The sequence below is a fragment of the Abramis brama genome (assembly GCF_963993115.1).
Source record: "Abramis brama genome assembly, chromosome: 1".
Lineage (NCBI taxonomy): Eukaryota > Metazoa > Chordata > Actinopteri > Cypriniformes > Leuciscidae > Abramis > Abramis brama.
In genome coordinates this window covers 73,251,386-73,273,487 of record NC_139963.1, presented here as the reverse complement: position 1 = coordinate 73,273,487, position 22,102 = coordinate 73,251,386, and the positions used below count along the sequence as shown (strand labels likewise).

General features: G+C 38.8%; 1 protein-coding gene across 1 annotated transcript in view; it reads right to left on the bottom strand.

Moving 5' to 3' along the window:
- The window catches only part of LOC311094993 (neoverrucotoxin subunit beta-like), a 34,238-nt gene extending 23,252 nt beyond the window's left edge, over positions 1–10,986 (bottom strand). Inside the window, exons 1-2 of the mRNA XM_084133267.1 lie at positions 10,893–10,986; positions 10,714–10,783 (exon numbers count right to left, since the gene is read on the bottom strand). The gene's annotated coding sequence lies outside the window, so the exon portion shown is untranslated. The remainder of the gene's footprint in view (positions 1–10,713; positions 10,784–10,892) is intronic.
- Positions 10,987–22,102: the final 11,116 nt, after the last annotated feature.

Here is a 22,102-nt window from a genome sequence, read left to right as displayed (position 1 = left end):
ATTGTTATAAATCCCTTAAAATGAATAAGTGAAATAAATTAATAAGCAAAAAGAAAACACACACAATACAATTTTGTTTGCTTATATTCAAGAAACCCAGCGGAGGAATAAAATAAAACAGCATATATTGAACAACTAAAAACAGCAATCTTCAGGGTCAGATACAAACATTCAAGTGCACGGGCAAAGAAAGAAAAAGAAAAGAAAAAAAATACAGGATACCTAGGAGACGTCGTACATAACGTAGGCAAGGCTACTAGATACTACTTGGATACTTGTGAAAAGCAAAATAGCATAGCATCATTATTTTTTTTAAAGAAAGTACAAAAAAAAAAATAAAAAAAAAAATGGGAACAACCTTTTATCACAAGGAACCCTAATACCAACTGAAGAAACATTGAGCCTCTGGTTGAAACAAAATAAAATAACTCCAGGCTTAAATCCTTTTCTTTTCTCTTTCTTTCCCCTCTCTCCCGTTCTTCCCTCTCTTCCCCTTTCCCCCCCTTTCTTCCCTTTTCTCTTTCTTCTCTTTTCCTCTTTCCCCTTTCTCTCTCTCACCCTTTTCCTCTCTCTCTTTGAGAACAAGTCTATCTGTCACCACGAAGTGACGTCAGACATATGGGAATATATCACACAAGCAATGTGCAAACTTTGCTCTAGAGTTATGCTGGTGAGGAAGTCTCAAACCCCAGTCAATTATTCAATACAGAAAGTGAAAGTAAAACCATCTGAGACGATGCAGAGCTGAATCTATTTCAACGTGTTCATAACGGTATATAACTGTCTTAATTCATTTTCTTATTTCTCTTGAGGCCCATAGTGACAAAATACTGTATCTCTCCAAAACACTGCAGTGAAAGGGTTTCATATGAGCTGAGCATATAGTATGGGATGGGATGGGTTGGACCTCACTGCAGTACACGAGATACAGGGGAAGGGGTTGGACCTCACTGCAGTACACAAGATCCAGGGGGCGGGGTTGAACCTCACTGCAGTACACGAGATACAGGGGGAGGGGTTGGACCTCACTGCAGTACACGAGATCCAGGGGGCGGGGTTGGACCGCACTGCAGTACACGCAATCCAGGGGGCGGGGTTGGACCTCACTGCAGTACACACGATCCAGGGGGCAGGGTTGGACCTCACTGCAGTACACGCAATCCAGGGGGCGGGGTTGGACCTCACTGCAGTACACGAGATCCAGGGGGCGGGGTTGGACCTCACTGCAGTACACGCGATCCAGGGGGAGGGGTTGGACCTCACTGCAGTACACGAGATCCAGGGGGCGGGGTTGGACCTCACTGCAGTAGACGCAATCCAGGGGGCGGGGTTGGACCGCACTGAAGTACACGAGATACAGGGGGAGGGGTTGGACCTCACTGCAGTACACACGATCCAGGGGGAGGGGTTGGACTTCACTGCAGTACACGAGATACAGGGGGAGGGGTTGGACCTCACTGCAGTACACGAGATCCTAGGGGTGGAGTTGGACCTCACTGCAGTACACGAGATACAGGGGGAGGGGTTGGACCTCACTGCAGTACACGAGATCCAGGGGGCAGGGTTGGACCTCACTGCAGTACACGCAATCCAGGGGGCGGGGTTGGACCTCACTGCAGTACACGAGATCCAGGGGGCGGGGTTGGACCTCACTGCAGTACACGAGATACAGGGGGCGGAGTTGGACCTCACTGCAGTACACGAGATCCAGGGGGTGGGGTTGGACCTCACTGCAGTACACGCGATCCAGGGGGCGGGGTTGGACCTCACTGCAGTACACGAGGTACAGGGGGCGGGGTTGGACCTCACTGCAGTACACGAGATACAGGGGGCGGGGTTGGACCTCACTGCAGTACACGAAATACAGGGAGCGGGGTTGGACCTCACTGCAGTACACGAAATACAGGGGGTGGGGTTGGACCTCACTGCAGTACACGAAATACAGGGGGCGGGGTTGGACCTCACTGCAGTACACACGATCCAGGGGGCGGGGTTGGACCTCACTGCAGTACATGAGATCCAGGGGGTGGGGTTGGACCTCACTGCAGTACACGAGATCCAGGGGGGGGAGTTGGATCCAGATCGAAGGGGTAGAGATGGGTAGGTTTAGGGGTGGGTTTAGGGATCAGGGGGTGGAGATGGGTAGGTTTAGGTATATGTAAGGTGGGAGGAGTTGGATCTGGATTTCGCGTTCTGCAGTGATGACCATCTCGGCACAGTGAGAGAGACAAGCACATTTTACCCTATAAGTTTAACAATTATCATTAAACCTTTAATATATATATATGTATATATATATATATATATATATATATATGTTTGGCGCACTTTGGATGGCTCTTGCCCGGTTTGGAAAAGAACAGGTTGAAAAAAGAATTAATGATTTGGAGAAATCACTTGGAAATATTTAATATTTTTAATTATTATTATTATTATTTATATTTAATGTATTATATTTTTATACTTAATATATATTCTCACCGTCAATCCTATGGGTTTTATATCGGAACTTGTCTTTCCTATAAACCTGACTGCTCATTTTACCATGGAATATTCAGCAGAACTAGCATATGAACGATGGATTTTAAAAAAATGATTCTTGGCATAGTTTATAATTATGTATTTGCATCCTTTTGATTTTATTTAAATCATAATATTTTCTAAATGTATGTATGTCACGATCCACACATGGAAAGCAGGGAAGATCCAATTTGCAGTAAGTATATTTTATTAAGGGAAAATCCAAAAACAGTAGTCAAGTCCAGGCATGGGTCAAATACCAATATAGCAATCCAAAACACAAGAAAAGCGCAGACAAGAAACAGACACTGAAGTGGCGTGATAAATACAAGGACTCCGTGACACATAATAAAACAGACAGGGTTATATACACAGGGAAATGACAATGCTAATGGGGAATTGACTGAGTGCAATGATTAATGACAAGGGACAGCTGAGTGCAATGAAGAAACAAGGATCGTGGGGAATGTAGTTCAGAAAGTGACAGACACCGTGGGGAAGGAGGACATCTAGTGGTTACCCAGGGAACACAAACCAGACACTGTGACATAACCCCCCCTCTACGGAGCGGCTACCAGACGCTCCAAGACGTGACAAACAAAACAAGAGTCCAGGCGGGAGGTGGACTGGTGGAGGATCAGGGGGAGGGATGGGGGGCCAGGTCCATGGAGGGAAACGGGGACAGGGAGTGACAGTTCATCTGGCGGCCAGGGCGGAGATGACAGTCCATCGGGCGGCCAGGGCGGAGACGACAGTCCATCGGGCGGCCTGGGCGGAGACGACCCTTCAGGTGGCCAGGGTGGAGCAGGTAGTCTATCGGGCGGCCAGGGCGGAGACCTCCCCTCGAGCGACCACGGCGAAGACGACCCATCAGGCGGCCACGGCGGAGACTCTCCCTCGGGCGGCCAGGGCAGAGACGACCCCTCGGGCGGCCAGGGCGGAGACGACCCCTCAGGTTGGCCACGGCGGAGACGACCCCTCGGCGGCCACGGCACAGGAACAGATACCGGCTCAGGAACTGGAACAGACACCACCGGCTCCGGCTCAGGAACTGGAACAGACACCACCGGCTCAGGAACAGACACCACCGGCTCGGCGGCGGCCATCTTGTCGGAAGACACAGGCTCAGCGGCGGCCATCTTGTCCGAAGACACAGGCTCGGCAGACGTGACGTGAACAGGCTCGGCGGCGACCCTCTTGTCCGCAGACACTGGATCCGGCTCGGCAGCGGCCATCTTGTCCGAAGACACAGGCTCGGCAGACGTGACGTGAACAGGCTCGGCGGCGGCCATCTTGTCCGAAGACACAGGCTCGGCAGACGTGACGTGAACAGTCTCTGGATCGGCAGACGTGACGTGAACCGTCTCTGGATCGGCAGACGTGACGTGAACAGTCTCTGGACCGGCAGACGTGACATGAACACTCCTGGGAATCTCTAGAATCTTGGATAGCATAGAAAAATAATCCAATAACGTTTCAACGGCCATCTTGTCTGAAGACACAGGCTCGGCAGACGTGACGTGAACAGGCTCGGCGGCTGCCATCCTGTCCGAAGACACAGGCTCGGCAGACGTGACGTGAACAGTCTCTGGATCGACAGACGTGACGTGAACAGTTTCTGGATCGACAGACGTGTGCCTCCTCCCCCTTCTCTGTCCACGATGGCAAGACGGCGGCTCCGATCCGTCTCTCACGAGCCCAGGGTCGAAGGGGGGCCATGGTGGAGAGTGATGTTGGATTTCCTCTCGACCACTCACTCCTCTGCGACCTCCCCGGGTCCCACGAAAAATGACTAGGCGGGTTCCCTCAAAACAAATCTTTCTCTCCCGCTCGGTGGCTGGGAAAGAAACATCAGAAGACATACCGCTGGATCTTTGGTGACGGAGTCCTTCTGTCACGATCCACACACGGAAAGCAGGGAAGATCCAATTTGCAGTAAGTATATTTTATTAAGGGAAAATCCAAAAACAGTAGTCAAGTCCAGGCATGGGTCAAATACCAATATAGCAATCCAAAACACAAGAAAAGCGCAGACAAGAAACAGACACTGAAGTGGCGTGATAAATACAAGGACTCCGTGACACATACTAAAACAGACAGGGTTATATACACAGGGAAATGACAATGCTAATGGGGAATTGACTGAGTGCAATGATTAATGACAAGGGACAGCTGAGTGCAATGAAGAAACAAGGATCGTGGGGAATGTAGTTCAGAAAGTGACAGACACCGTGGGGAAGGAGGACATCTAGTGGTTACCCAGGGAACACAAACTGTCAAACCTTTTCTGTCAAAGATATTAGAAAAGGCAGTATCCTCACAACTGTGTTCCTTTCTTGAAAGAAATGATATCTGCAAGGATTTCCAGTCAGGTTTCAGACCGTACCATAGTACCGAGACGGCTCTCGTTAGAGTCACAAATGATTTGCTCTTATCATCCGATCGTTGTTGTATCTCTCTATTAGTGTTACTCGATCTTAGTGCTGCATTTGACACCATTGACCACAACGTTCTTTTAAATAGACTCGAACATTATGTTGGCATTAGGGGAAATGCACTAGCATGGTTTAAATCATACTTATCTGACCGTTATCAGTTTGTAGCAGTAAATGAAGAGATGTCTCATCGATCACAAGTTCAGTATGGCGTACCACAAGGCTCAGTACTAGGACCGTTGCTGTTCACTCTGTACATGCTACCATTAGGAGATATCATTAGGAAACATGGAATTAGCTTTCACTGTTATGCTGATGATACTCAGCTCTATATTTCTTCAAAACCTAACGAAACTTATCAATTCACTAAATTAACGGAATGCATAGCGGATATAAAAAATTGGATGACTCGTAATTTCCTACTTCTAAAATCTGAAAAAACAGAGTTTCTAATTATTGGACAAAAAACTTCCTCACGTAATAACCTAGAATACTGTCTAACACTCGATGGCTGCTCTGTTAAGTCTTCGTCGTCGGTTAGGAACCTGGGTGTGCTCTTTGATACCAATCTTTCATTTGAAAGTCACGTGTCTAGTATCTGTAAAACTGCATTTTTCCATCTTAAAAATATATCTAAATTACGCCATATGCTCTCATTGACAAATGCGGAACAATTAGTTCATGCGTTCATGACCTCAAGGCTAGATTATTGTAATGCTCTACTGGGTGGTTGCCCTGCACGCGTAATAAACAAACTACAGCTAGTTCAAAACGCAGCAGCTCGAGTTCTTACCAGAACCAGGAAGTACGACCATATTAGCCCAGTTCTGTCAAAACTGCATTGGCTCCCTATTAAACATCGCATCAATTTTAAAATATTGCTGATTACTTACAAAGCACTGAATGGTTTAGCTCAGCAGTACTTGAGCGAGCTCTTAACGCATTATAGTCCTTCACGTCTATTGCGATCTCAAAATTCCGGCCAGTTGATAATACCTAGAATATCAAAATCGACTGCTGGCGGTAGATCCTTTTCCTATTTAGCACCAAAACTTTGGAACAGTCTTCCTACCATTGTCCGGGAAGCAGACACACTCTGTCAGTTCAAAGCCAGATTAAAGACACATCTCTTTGACCTAGCATTCACATAATACATTATAGACTTCTATAGTTCAATGTTAGGCTGCATAGATTAGGTCAGCCGGAACCGGGAACACTTCCCATAAATCCTGATGTACTCGTTACATCATGAGAAGAATGGCATCTACGCTAATTTTAGTGTCTCTGTGTTTATCCCGAGGTTTTCCTGCAGCCTGCCGGATCCAGGCCGTATCCAGATCTGACGAAGGACCTTCGCCTGAACCCGATCCAACGCAGTGCTGAAGTGCCAACTAGTCTCTCCCTATGGAGGATCCCTTTACCACTCTACAGATAAGGCGTTGTCAGGAAAATTCGTTTCGCGTTCCTACCCCAAAGCGACAAAATAAAATAAAATTCTTTATCAAAATTTATAAGGAAACACCAGTACTTTGTTTAGGCTTGGCTTGTAGGGAATTACAAACCTGCGCACATATATTCAAACGCACATAACTATAGAACCCATTCTAAATGCGCATGTGAATGCCATCAGCGTTTCTCACAGGTTCGCGTTTAAAGTCTATGTAGAGAGAATTGTGTCGTCTTAGCGGCCCCTAATTTAATAACAAATGATCGTTGCGACGGAACCGAATCAATCATAACTAACCTTAGCTGGAAAATAACTTTACTAAAGAACCGCTATAAAGCCAAAACAATCTCTGTTACCATAAATTATACGTTTATCTCTGTAAAGCTGCTTTGAAACAATCTACATTGTTAAAAGCGCTATATAAATGAAGATGACTTGACTTGACTTGACAAACCAGACACTGTGACAATGTAGTCAGATTGCTTAGAATCAATGTAAATCTGTTAATTGTGAAAACTATTCAATTTAATCAGTTAAAAAGTATGAATATGGTTTAAATAAAGGTAGCTGCGGAACGAGCCAGATTCTATTAGTTACATTTTATGAGATTGGTTTGCATACAATTTATGGGAAATGGAAGGCGGAGCCGATCCATAGGGGGCAGTACTGCACATAGACAGGTCTAAATGCACCTGGAAAAAAAAGATGAAGCAGAGACCAGCGGCAGTTGAAAAAGTTCTCCTCGCCATCTTACATGAGATCGGAGCACCTTCTTGGATCAACCTGATTGCAAGGCAAGTTACATTATGTACTCATCGTATATAAGTTGACTGTTTCTGTTTTCAATGTACATGTGTTATTTCTGCTGTTGATATCGTATTACACGTATCAATGCCCCCTGACTATCAAATTTGGATTTAGGCTAGTCCACTAGCTAACTTGCACATGGTTCTAATAAAAGCTAACTTTATCTACTTTCACCTTAAGCTACTTTTTCAGCTACACAGTATAACTAATTAAAAGTAACTGGGAGATGTTTTGTGTTTTTAGTTTATATTAATTTGAGTTTTTTGTTTGACCTGAGTAGCCCATAACTTTGGCCCACGTACTTTTGCGTAAATAAAAAATGGTGTTAGGTTTGGGGTAAGTTAAGGATTTAAAGATTAAAATCGCGATAATACTCTAAAAAATGTATGCTGGCTTTGTAATTTCATAAGCAAAAGTATGCATTTTGTTTCTAACTAGAACCGTTTTTTTCTTTTACAGATACATCAAGCATCCTTTCTTACATCTATATGGTTGGACATGGACAACCTCCGGCCTTGTATGTATGCTACAAAAATACATAGAAAAATACATCAGATTATGACCAATTAATCTCAGTTTGAATGTTATATGATTCAACATAAAAAACATTACATTCCGAATACATAGTTAAAAACATATTTTACAGACATGAACAGCTGATATCATCTTGCAGTCAACCATATTTTCTTATAAATTGGACCTATGTAGTTATTTAATTGTAATATAAAAGTTATTAATTTACTATTATTTATTAATTTATTATTATTAGTAGTAGTAGTAGCTGTATTTTGACTTGTCTTGTTACAACAAAATCAAGTGTAAATCAAGTAATGTCGATTTTCTTAGTAAACTGTTTTTTTTCTTTCTTTTGTCTTTTTTCACAGATACGTGAATGTGGCCATGCAAAGTGTGTGACGTTTCTTTATCTACCCGGTATGAATTGCTAAAACATTTTAGGCTGAAACATTCTTTCTCTTTATTGGCATTATTGTTTAAATGCAATATTGTTAAAGCATTATTCAAATAACAGGTATTATGACATATGACAGCTACGCAATCACCACTTTGACACTTCAAAAAGTTAATAAAGAGATCATAAAACTAATCCATATGAATTTAGCGGTTTAGTCCAAATTTTCTGAAGAGACTCAATCCTTTTTTATGATGAACAGATTGAAGTTTTTTCACATTCAAACATTCATCAACTCACACATCAGTTATAGTAAACGGAAGCTCAAGAATTTTCGCTTGACGTGCGAGAACCAGTGAGGTTTGTTCTAGTGTGTTAAGCAAGTTCAGTTGAGCTTCTGTTTATGTTCGCTGATCAATGTTTATGTGAATAAAAGCCTAAATTTAATCTGTCTCTTTAGAAAATTTGGACTAAACCGCTCAATTCATGTGGAATAGTCATCTCTTTATGAACGCTTGGAAGCGTCAAAGTTGTAGTTGCGTAGCTGTCAATAGAGGGACAGAAAGCTAACTTACTTAAACTGTAAGTTAATAATTAATTACATGTTTTTTTGGGATCTTTTTATGCTTGTTTGAGAATGAAGACATAAACACCAGGTGAGATTGTATCCTGAGGTGCCTACCTCAAGTGTCTACCTTAGTGAAGACATCGAAACACTTCTCAAAGAATATGTGGTAAGTGTGTGTCAACCTACTCTCTTTATGTTCTAAATTTCTTATGGATATATTTACATTGATGCCAATGAGAAAATTAACATAATCACAGTCTAGCTTATGCCCTTGTGTGTAGTGTGCAGCGAAATATTAAACTATGCAGCAGTCAGTGCAGAGCATGATTGATCAGACCAGACAAAAATGACCTGGATCAGCTGCAAAATAAAATTGTAAGCCTTGGAAAAAGGTTCACCCACAAATTTTGTGTTCAGCAGAAGAAAGAAACTCATGAAGGTTTTGAACAACATAAGGGAGGATAAATCATGACAATATTGTTTTGCGTGAACTAACCCTTTAACTTATTTAGCCACTTCGATGTTTTTTTTCAGCAAATCAAGACACTTGTTCACAATCACTGGAACATAATTTCCAGTTCACAAAAGCCGAATATTATCTGAATATTACATTTTGACTCGCATTGGGACACGACTCACATTCTCTTTGTTTATCCTCCAGGACTGAAAGTGGAGAGGCGGAGTCTCATTGCACAGACAACAATGGGCATCTATGTCATTCGAGCGGAGGGTACTGGTCCTGGAGAAGAACCTTCAGATGTGGGTGTTGTTCTTGAAGTTCTGCAAAGCCTGCCAAGTGTCACACTTGGATGTGTGATGCTTTTTGGACTAATTTATGCCCTTAACTTAAACTATCCAATGGACCTTGATTGCACATTTGACGCATTTCAGAAAATCCTGATGGAACTGGATACAACCAAGCTGTCGCCAAAAGTTCAGGGACGGAAATTAAGACGCTTCAGTGATTGACGGATATGCTGATATTTTCCTCTTGACTTGTTGCACTTTTTCTACTCGTTTGAATGACTTTTAAACTTAAACAAAACTACTTGTAAAAGTTGAATAGATTCTTTGTTGTTCTAGATTTCTCTCTTTTTCCCCGCTGTCGAACCTTTTATACACCTGTACTCCTAACTTGTAAACGTGGGTAAAAAGTGTGGTGGTTCAATGAGGTTGATTGTGGCAACGACAAAAAAAAAAAAAAAAAAAAAAAACATTGAAATAAGTGCATTTAACCTTAATGTGCATGTAAACATGAAGGTTTTTTTTTTTTTTTTTTTGAGGTTGCACACATCACAGTGTATGTGAGCATGGGTTATGTCTTGCTATCTCATCTTTTTGCTGCCTTTTGAGCTTGTTATTCCTAAAATAAAAATGAGGGGAAAAAATGTGAAATGAGGTGGTCTGGCCGTTATTTTTGTGTTGTATATCGTGATTGGGGAGGGGAAATGGTGATTAATAAATACATAATATAAATATGATTTTAAAATACATTGGGTTTATTAATAAAAATTACTTAAATGTGATGCATTTTAAGTAAATTAGGTTTATTATATAATAATACATAAACCCGTTTCTTATTCATTTTAAATAAATTGGATTAATTTATAATTTTACATAAATCTCATTCTTACTTGTTTCATTTATATAGGACTTACAAATATTTATTGCATTAAGTTTATTAATATGTTCACGTTAAAAATATGTAGGCTAATCCAAATGGATGGAAAATTTATATGCAATCAAATTACATAAATCTTATTTATTAGGCCTAAATATTTGTTTGAGTGTAATATTGGTTTCCCCTCCGGAAAAAAGACAAATAACAAGCTGCAATGCGGGGATTTTGTCGAATTTGTTCTGTATTATATTTCAAAGGTTTTGCGCTCGACCGAAAAGGCATTCCCGGAGGTTGTCATAAACCATGTCATATTTTCTGCATCATCATCATCATCATCATCATCCCCATGTCTCATTAGGAGCTCCGCTATTTTGCTTGAATAAATCCTGTGGGATATTCTCTTACCAGGAGGAGTTTCAGACTCCGTCGCCACTGTATCAGACTGCAGAAAGACCACAGCTCAGGAAAATACATCCTAAAACAACAATACAGATGAAATAATCTCAAGTATGTTTAACAAAAATGTATATTATCAGTAAATCAACACATCTGCATGAAACCCGTTGAAGGAAATGCAAACTCACCAGGAGTCGAGCTGATGTTGAAGTCTGTCTAAAATTAGAGATAAATTAGATAAGCATTAAGCACTAGTTGTGGAGCTTCTCCTTCTTCTGCAGTTCTGCGACAAATGAGACATTCATATATATATAGCCTTAAGCCACGCCCATTTCTGGAGCTGCAGCATGACGTGATATCGAAACTGAAAGAAAATCTGACCATAAACCACACATCCATAGTCTAGTATTGCTCTTATTATTGTTGAGTAAATGGTTTTCAGTTTCATTCTATCAGCGACTGAAACACACCTAAAATCATCTGACATTTCACTTACATTTTGTTTAAATGTGAGAATCCATGTAATTTTCGTGTCAAACCACATTCCAAGAAATATTATCACTTGTTCTAATTCCTGTTTATTATATAATTTTAGATTTATATCTCTATTTATCTTTTCATTTGTAAAGAAAATATATTTGGTTTTCTCTACAGATAATTTAAATCACCCATTCATATCTGATTGCATTTTATTAACAGTATAATCCACATTTCTGCCTCTAATCCAAAGTCATCTGTCTAGGGAACGATGGTTTGATGAATAACTGAATAACTGTCCTGCTCCCGCATAAACACCAGCATTTGATCCGTTTCTGACACTGTATGAACCTGAACTAACTTTAGCTGGACAATAACTTTATTCTAATGAAGATGACTTGACTCGACTGTGTGAGTGTTCCTCTGAGTGTCCGGCAGGAGGCGCCACATCCTCTCCACTCTCACTGATGACGTTTGATCTTCCGCTCCTGCGCAGCGCGAGGCTGAACCACAGGCTGAACACACAGATCTGAACTAAAGAACAACAAACCCGATTTTTATACTCTCTTTTTCACAGTATTTACATTTTAATTATGTATTGGTATATAAAGACAGTTTAAAAAAAATTTCCCTGCCTTTAACATGAGTTCATCATTATGAAAAATTACATAATAAAATAACACTTGAAAAAACTATTTCACTCAAAGTTTCAGGGAACATTTGTTTATGTTTATAATAACCGATAAAGTTTGTTAAAACCGTTAAAGTTCATTTCTAGAACATTAGAAATTGTTAAAATAACTAAACATACACTGATTATTGGACGGAAAACAACACTGAACATACATTTTAGTATAAACTCTTAATATAAAAAGTAATATTTTATTAGTATATGAAAATAAAATACTATTTTAAATAAAATAAAATAAAATATATATATATATATAAAATTTCCCTGTTTTTAACCCCATTTTTTGACAGATGTATTAAATGTTATATAAAATAAACATTGATAAACATTAATAGATAGATACAACAACATTGTTTTGCCATGTTATCAAGCTGCTGATGTTTATATTCAGTACTATCAAATGATATACAACTTCCACTGTCATAAGATTATGAGTCTGCAACTTCTCAATAAAGGTATCAACATTTTTCAAGGTAACAAAATAAAAAAAAATTATTAGCGAGGAGTTTTGAAAGAATGTGTCATTTATATTCAACATTATTTTCTTTCTTATGAGCCAGAAAACACACTAAATTTAAACTATAGTATATAGGATACATATCTGTAAAAATAAGTCTAATATTATTTATATTTATGTAAAAAAAAAAAAAAAAAAAACATTTCCCCATTCTAACCGTGAGACACTTTTTCATTGTTTTTAAGAGTTTTTTTTATTAATTTATTGATTGATTGCATGTTATCAATCTGATTTAGTTTACCGGTATTAGATTTTGATATTAGATATTGTAATAGACAGTATAATAGAAACACTAGAAATATGTATTCTAGATCAGGGATGGGCAACATCTGTCCTGGAGGGCCGTTGTCCTGCAGAGTTTCGCTCATAGGACGGTTTTGCATGTTAAAATATTTGATGGTTTGATTTTTGAGTATGTGAGACAATTTGATTTAATCTTCCCTGTTTCTGAGAAGATCTCAGTGACCGACAGCCGTCGACTGATCAGCCCTGCAAACCTGCTGGGGGACCGTGGAAACATGCACTCATCCCAGATAAACCAAACTTATCTTGGAAATAGATGTAAAAAGTACTGTAAGTAAAAATGTAAGGCCTAGAACAATTTATTTTGTAGTAAATGTACAAATTAATTGACATGGCAAAAATAAATGTACAGAATAATTTCTTTATTACATTTACAAGTTAGCCTATAATCTGCATTACAGAAATAAACAATGCACAGAAATTATTTTTGTTTCATTTACAAATTATAACTTACATAAAAATAATGTATACGATTGTTTATTGTACAGAAATGCCCCACACAGCACTTGTGTCCTCTCAGACAGGACCAGAGGTGGGAAATTCGCAACTCTGGAAAAGACGTACGGATCAGATGCTGGACTGTCATCCTGAAATGACCTCAATCAGTGGACTTTCCATCGCAGACACCCGATAATGCTGGACAGGGATGGTCTTCGCCGGTCAGTGAAACATGTGTGCTTCAGACCACGGAGAAAAACAGCTCTCGGACGACACCTTCCCAAAGCGTTAGGAGTTTTCCTGTCCGGGTCCACAGACCAGATCCAACATGGCATCAGACTCGACGTTACCTTCTACCCTCATGTTTATCTTGCACAAACGGTAATATTCGCTAAACACCATCGTGTACAAATAAATCTTTGACCCATCGTCTTTTTCCTCGTCGAATTTCTGTCACTCTACATACGTCATCTGGTATAATTGAAACGATTGGCTATGAGCTACGTACAGTCATTTGATAGACATCCATAGCGCCCAATAAACGGCTCTGGGCATTCGTAAACCACGCCTCAAATACGAGAAAATGTACACATTTGAGACTTGGTCTGACGTTAGCCAGGCTAAATCCAATGTGCATTTCACATGCCTTTCTCTCTGGCGTCGAGTCCGCATCGCTAACTTCATCTTTGCAGCAACACAGAAAACAGCAGTTTATTAATAAACAATTAAATGTCTCCTTGCTATTTTTGAAACATTCATACTTTTGCCGGTTCTTTGTGGCAATCTTTATGCGTGCGGCCGTCCGCTTGAGTGCGGCTACACATGCTCATTACCCTGTATAGCCTATTTAAGTAATAAAATTAATATAAAGGGGCGATTTGTCCACTAATGTCTTAAAGGAGAACTCCGGTCAATTTTAACATTGAGCTCATTTTTTGTAAATTTGGAGTGCTGTCAGTACAGAGAACAAAGACAAAAATCGGTGTTGCCTACACCGTGTTATCCTCTTTTTAAAATTTGCACCCTGTTGACTTCAATGGGGCAAGTTTTAAACCTGCTTTTAGCCTCTTAACATCCTTGATGTGTCAAATTGACCGGAGTTCTCCTTTAAATGAGCAACTACTAGTCGACTAGAAAAAAACTTTAGTCGGAGGCAGCCCTTATTCCACATATTTCCGAACCAGCAGGCCATTCTGGGTTGAGCGTCTTTGCAACCATACCAATTTGAACCTGATTCGGACTCTGGACAAGATGACGGCCCCGAAGAAGTTCGACCATTACGGCTCGGACAAGACGTTTCTGAATGGTTGGTTAACGTAATGTCATTTTGATCTATTTTTGTATGTACTGGCACGGTAGTGAGATACAAACGCTATGTGTTTACTTATGTATAGGTTAGTTCGTTGACAGATTGATGCTGAAAAACTATTTTTGTAAATGTTAGGCTTCTCAATGATGCGTATTGCGTAACGTTATCTCTGTGGTGACTGTTTCTAGCAGTAGTTGAAAGATACCTAATAATTTGTTGTACGCAGTTTTTATAACATTACGAAACGCGTTGTTCATTATTATACAGTATAGGATTATGAGTTGTTTTGAGAATGTCGTTACATAGAAAACATGCCGTAATGTACCCTACGATGCAGTAATGAGTGTAAACATTACCCAGCTAACAATTTTTGGTTCCCAGAACGTTAGTTTTTGGTTCCCAGAACGTTAGTTTTTGGTTCCCAGAACGTTCCCAGAACGTTAGTTTTTGGTTCCCAGAACGTTCTCAGAACGTTAGTTTTTGGTTCCCAGAACGTTATTTTTTATGGTTTGTTTTTGGTTAGCCAGGAAAGTTTTATTAATCCCAGAACGTTATTTCTAACGTTCAACTAACAACAATTTCATTTACTTTAATAACATACAACAGTAAATCTAGATAAATAATCAGCCTACAGTCCATGTTTTTGTCATTTTTTAATTGTTGATTAAAAAAAATAAAATAAAAACACAATCATGGGGTAGTAGGCTATGCATCACATTGGCAGAAAGCAAAACAAAAACAAACTAAATTTACACCATACCTAAAAACAGTAACAAAGATACACTTTATATTTATAAAGAGAACTCAACACAGTGCAAAAAAAAAAAAAAAAAAACCTTGTCACTTAGGGTGAAAATACATGTAAATATAAACTAACTAACTAACTAACTAACTACTTCAAACATTTTATTATTAGTGTAATAGTAGATCATGCACTTGAAAGCCTCTTCCACCTTCACCACAATCATCTGTAAATACAACAAAGAATAGTAATATTATAACAAAGAAAATTGATATTCTTGTTTCAATCAGTCATTGCCATTGCCTAGTACCTCAATTATAACGTAATAACAGTTTACCGCTAGATGTCACTGTTGAAGAGGGTATTCAAAGGGGCGTTTTTTGTCAAATATAGATGCCAGCGAGCAGCGAGATAAAAATTAGCGCTAGATGCCATTTACATAAAGTATATCAAATAGATACGGTTTACATTAACTGCAAATAGCAATAGATTATTTACGCTAAAAGGGTTTTTTGCAACAACAAAAAGCCATTTTATTGGAACGATATGCTTCTGGGAAACAGACCGTAATATTAAGATTACGCACTCTTACGATGCTTTTGTGAAACGCTGCATGTAGCCTTCACTATGTGTTAGTCACAGTAGTATCACTGACATAGTTAATATAGTAATTTCAAAATGCATTTAAATACTGTCAGGGTTGTGTCACAGGGTTGGGTCTAGTTTATTTCTTGGTTTTGTGACAGACCGTAATGTCTGGTGTTTGTGTGAGCTGATGTCTTGTCTGATGTCTTGTTTCATGTTTGGAGACTTTACACTGGATTAAACAGTGTCTGTATCTTTATTAAACAAATACAATGTGTTTACCATTTCAAATTCCTGTGTGGAGCGAATTTCAGGGCCTGTGAGATAAGATCTTCCACTTCAGTAGACTTCATTGTTTTGAAGTTCCTCTGTGTTGCTCCTAAAAATTAGATGAAATAATCTGATCAAACAACTTCAAACAAATCAACTCCGAATTGTTACTACTTTAATTGACAATCAATTTTTTTTAAAGGATTATGGAATTAAACTTTCCAATAATAAGAGAGCAAATCCTAAGCTCCTGGAATGCCATTTTAGTTTTCTTTCCTCTCATGCTGTAGGCACCCATGACTTCATTGGTGGCCACTTTACGTAGCATCTTACGCACAGCTGCACCTGGATTGGTCCCCCCGATACTCACGTTTCGGCTTATAGGTCCATATCACAAAGTAAACGAAATATAAGAAATATGGGTCCCACTTTATATTAAGTGGCTCTAAGTACTATGTACTTACATTTAAATTAATAATTTGATACAATGTACTTATTGTGTAACTACATGTTTTTACATTGTACTAACATTTTAAAAATTCCTGCATGTAATGCACGGACTTCACGAATCTAACGTTAGGCTAACAAGCACATAGATAGGTAAGTTAGGCAACAACAGTTAGGTAAATTAGCTTACCTGAATCTGACAACCTGTTCAGCACCCGGCGGGACTTCTTTATACCAGAACATCGTAGCCGAGCCTTTACTCGGGGTAAGGGTGTTCGTCAGTCGGCTCCCCGTCCATAAAATGGTACGAACACAGTCAACACACATAAGAGCGCTTGGGTGGGCACTTCAAGTTTAGCGCCTTCCGCCATTGCCTCAGGTGCTCCTCGTCTTGAGGAGGTGGTGGGTGTAAATAGTAAAGTACACCACAACATTCCGATCGCTTTACATTGTGTTACATATTTACCGTTACAACTATAGAATTACGTCTAGAAACTAACGTAATGGCGTCACCCTTGTTGTCGTGGAAAATAAGGTGAATACATGCATGGGAATATGAATATTAATTAAATATGACACAGGAAACTTTACATTTTCTTTATTTTTAAGAGTTGTGTGATCATTGTCATTTTCTGTACATGAATATGTAACATGTAAATGATGGAATTACTTTATTGCAATTAATAGTTATTATAAAGTCAAACTATATTTAGATTCACATATGATGTTGTTGTAGTTATTTGCCTGAAGAGGTTCATAAAGAGAGGTTATTGAATTATTTTGTTTTATTATTGATGATTTATGTTACACTGTGAGATATCTTTCAGTTGAGCAGTTTTACAGGCTTTTGTCATGTATCCTGACTCAAATAATGTGTTTCTAACAGCAAACACTCAGAATAAAGTGAGATGATCTGCTGATGATCCTGAATGGCTTGTTGAATGAGTGTTGATAGTCTGAGGCTCATCAATATTAACAGATCTGCTGAAAACACTCTTTATTTCATGACAATAGTTCCTGTTTTCACCTCATTTATTATGCAGATGTCTTCAGATCTCCTGTAAATTGACACTTAAAGCTCATTTCATTGGTGTCAGCAGACTGAGGGGATTTGTTGCCTACTATATGTAGCTTTAAGAAATACTAGTATGGTAGTCTCAGCAAAAGCGTATTTCTTTGTTCTGTAAGAAGGAACTGTCTCCTTTTCTCTCTATTATGAACACAGTATAAGGGTCCTCCAGGCTACAAATGTACATGTGGTAGGATAGCCAGAAACTGACCATATATGACCTTGTTATTCAATGTATCTTATTCAAATATGACGTAAAGTATACACATCTTATTGGTTAACTCGCTGTAACTCCCCTCATATTCTTGATATATCTTCTGAGACAAAGATGCTTATAAACTTGAGAGAAACCTTTTCTCCCTCAGCGCTGGGTTTGGCATTGTTCGTTCAATCTAACAGTAGCCTATGTTTATTTCTGTTTATGCTTTCAACTGTTTTTCTTACCATTATTTATATTTGGAAGAATTTGCATTATTATATTCTGATGTCCATGAGCATAAAAACAAACTCAGTAACTTATATATTTTTGATTTTGGCAGATAAACTCTTCACACTGCATTCACATCATCACTGAAGCTCCTCCCACTGTCATTCATCATCAGTGAAGCTCCTCCCACTACAATCACATCATCAGTGAAGCTCCGCCCACAGTAATTCTCCAATAAATGCTGTAAATTCCCATCAGCTACAAGTGAAGACGAGCATCAGAGCATCAGGAAGAGCTGAAATCTGCAAAGACTGAGTTTATTAAAGAGGACAGAGAGAACATGAGTGATCCAGAACCCTGCAGAATGAAACACACTGAAGATCCTGAAGAACAAAGAGGTTGGTGTTTATTCTTCATTCATTCATGATGCTGAGGAACATTCATGTTAGAAACATTCAAGCACTTCTTCTCATTTAGATAAACAGTTCAACTATGAAACGGTACAGAATGTTCTGGGTTTTCTTCAACAAATGGTCAGTAAAGGGAGGTTTAAAACATTTTTATATTGATTGTCAACATCAGATCAAGCTAAATACTGTTTTAACTGTTTTATTTTACATTTATTTTATATCTGGTTCCCAAGTAGCAACAATGTTACCAGAATTTTAGGCATTTTCAACAAGGTTTACAAAATATATATTTTTAGGAATAGTCAGTAAACACCAAGTTACTGATAAAGTTGTATTTGTAAAATATCATACAAGTTATTCATAATTATAGAGATTCTTCTTACAGTAACTTTGATAACAGGGTTGATGAATACAGTCAATGCTACAGTTTGTGTAAAAACTGAGACAGTGGATTGAGATTATTTTCTTGTCTTCCCATCATGCAGTAGAAAGTGCCCAGATGATGTCACTTCCTGGGTGTTTTAAGAAATGCTGTGTTTTTAAAAGGAGGGAAATCATGTCAGGAGTAACAGGGTTGAGTGAAACATGTAGGACACAGTTAAAGCTAATACAAATAATTACTTTAAAAATAGTTAAAGCCACAGCCACTCTACACTTTGAGCTTGTGAAGTTTCTACAGACACTGCAACGGCCGTGAAATGACGGAAATAAATTTAACATATAACAAATAATAATATTTTTTCTTTCCTGTCAGACCCGATGGAAGAGAGTGAGGAGAGTGAAGAACTGAGTGAAGTGAAGGAGGAGAGAGAAGAACTGAGTGAAGTGGAGGAGGAGAGAGAAGAACTGAGTGAAGTGAAGGAGGAGAGAGAAGAACTGAGTGAAGTGAAGGAGGAGAGTGAAGAACTGAGTGAAGTGAAGGAGGAGAGAGAAGAACCGAGTGAAGTGAAGGAGGAGAGTGAAGAACTGAGTGAAGTGAAGGAGGAGAGAGAAGAACTGAGTGAAGTGAAGGAGGAGAGAGAAGAACTGAGTGAAGTGGAGGAGGAATATCATGTCCAACCTGGAGAAAAACCTTTGAGTCGCTCAAAGACTAAACAGACATTTTTAAAGAAAAGAAGAGCCAAGAAATCTTTCACCTGCACTCAGTGTGGAAAGAGTCTCACAACCAAACAAAGTCTTGAGATTCACATGAGGATCCACACCGGAGAGAAGCCGTTCTCATGTGATCAATGTGGAAAGAGTTTCAGTCGATCATCATCCCTTAAGGTTCACATGATGATCCACACCGGAGAGAAGACGTTCACATGTGATCAATGCGGCAAAACATTTCTTAGGTCATCACACCTGAAGTCACACCTGACAGTTCATATGAAGGAGAAGCCGCATTCATGTTCTGTGTGTGGAAAGAGTTTTTCACTGCTGCCTAATTTACATAAACATGAGAAAATTCACATTGGTGTGAGAGAGTACATGTGCTTTGAGTGTGAGAAGACTTTTACTACAGCGTACAATTTAAAACAGCACCAGAGAATTCACACTGGAGAAAAACCTTACAAGTGTTCACACTGTGACAAGAGATTCAGCGTGTCAGAAAATCTGAGATCACATGAGAGGATCCACACTGCCCTTACGAAAAAGAAGTTTATTCAAGTGTGCTATTAGTATACTTCTTTTAAACTACAAATAAGAAAGTATACTTTCAGTCTACTTTTTATGTACTTCTCAGAAATATACTTTATGTACTTCTCAGAAATATACTTAATTACACTTAAGTGTACTTGACTTATACTGACAGAAAAGTCTAAGAATATTTGACCAGTACTTGTACTCAATCTTTTGATCGAGATATACTTAAAAGTTTAATTATTTAAAGTATACTTGGCTTGTAGTTGTGTTAACTCTTTTGATCGAGTAGCCTATTACATCGTTTTTCATATACAGTCTTATGAAACTTTGTTTGAAAATATTGATTAAAATATTGATATAAAACAGATATGTTTCTAATTGTGCGTATCTGAATTTTTGTGTAGGCTAATCCACAGGTGTACATAGGAATTTACTTTAATTAAACTTTTCCCCACCATTGACTGAATTTTCCAGCTATCCATGTTTTCACTGGTATACGGTAGGGGGCGCTATATGACATCGTACAGAATCTCCGGATCAAAACACAGGAGAAGAAGAAGCTGAAACAAGTGATCAATGCTCACTCAAATGTAAAATAATGTGATCATCAAACATTAAACAGCTTGTAAATCAAAACTGCTTAATGTTTCCAAATGAAATGAAGCGTAACCCATGAAGAGAAAACGACTGAAGCTGTGGGGGTGTTGAACTCGATCTACTCCATCTGTGTTTGATCATCGTTCTGAATCTGATCTTTGACAAAAATGTGATTTTCTCAACTATTTTGTTTAAAATGTTGCAACTAAAAGAGCAAAAATAATATATAAATGGTAAACTAAGTATGATGTTAAGTTCACTTAAAGAAAACTTGTAGTATAAAACTACTAAACTAGTAGTTTACTGAGAGTACATTTAAAGAAAACTTGTAGTATAAAACTACTAAACTAGTAGTTTACTGAGAGTATACTTCAAAGTTGCTACAAGTATTAAAATAGTAATCTACTAGTATACTCATAAGTTCACTTGCAGTACAAATGAGAAACATAATTATGAACTAGTTGTGCACTTAAAGTTTACTACTGTTACACTTATAGTACACTTAAACATATACTTTTATATACTTCAAGTGGGCCAATTTAGTCCCAAGCGGTATTAAAATAGTACACTTACAAGTTTACTATTAGTAGTAGATCCCGGTAAGTAGTTTATTTTCATGTGCTGAGAAACAAAGTCTCTTCTGTGTAAGTCGTACAAAACCTTTCTTTTTAGCAAACTTTGTGCACACAAACAATGTTGTCAATGCTCTAGTTCATATGTAGAGCCCCTGGTGATACTTCAAGCACAGTTTCATGTTGTTTTGAGCCTCCTTAGTGTTTTAAAAATAGTGATTTTGATGCTCTCGTTGTTGTGCCCAATTCACTCCCATTCAAAAGGCATTTTGACCGAAAACAAAAATACGGTCAAACTTAAAAGAGGAGTTTCCATTTAAATGCTTTTGCACGAATGTTTGACTCGAGTAGATTAACAAAAAGAGCCTAGGTTCGATTTTGGCAAGAGTTACCCTTTAAAGGAGAACTCCGGTCAATTTTAACATTGAGCTTAAGGGGGTGGAATAAACCTTTTCATGAACGATCAAACGAAAGATTACACCATGTAAACGAGCTGATCCGATTACTTTGAGCGTACGTCTTTCTGCGCATGCCTGGTTTTTGCGCCAGATAATTCTGTCAGCTAACATAATGCCTTCTGTTTGTGATCCGATGTGGATTCTGATCACCGTATAAGGTAGGAATATTTATACCCGATGCAAAAAAACTATGCACGCTACGATTACCATAGTAAACATGGTAAATATGTACGCTTGAAGAAATCAGACAAATCATAACAGTTAATCCTGTTTTTATTTTATCTGTCAGTATAGCCTATGTCTCGGACTATCCTCTTTTTCTCTGACTGAAAATATAACTGTATCCTTCTGGGAGAGAGTGCCTCCTCAGGTCATGACTCCTCAGGTCATATTTTTGGTGGCATATTTGTAGAAATTAACATTCTTTCTAAATGTGATGTAAATACGTCCTGTTACTAGG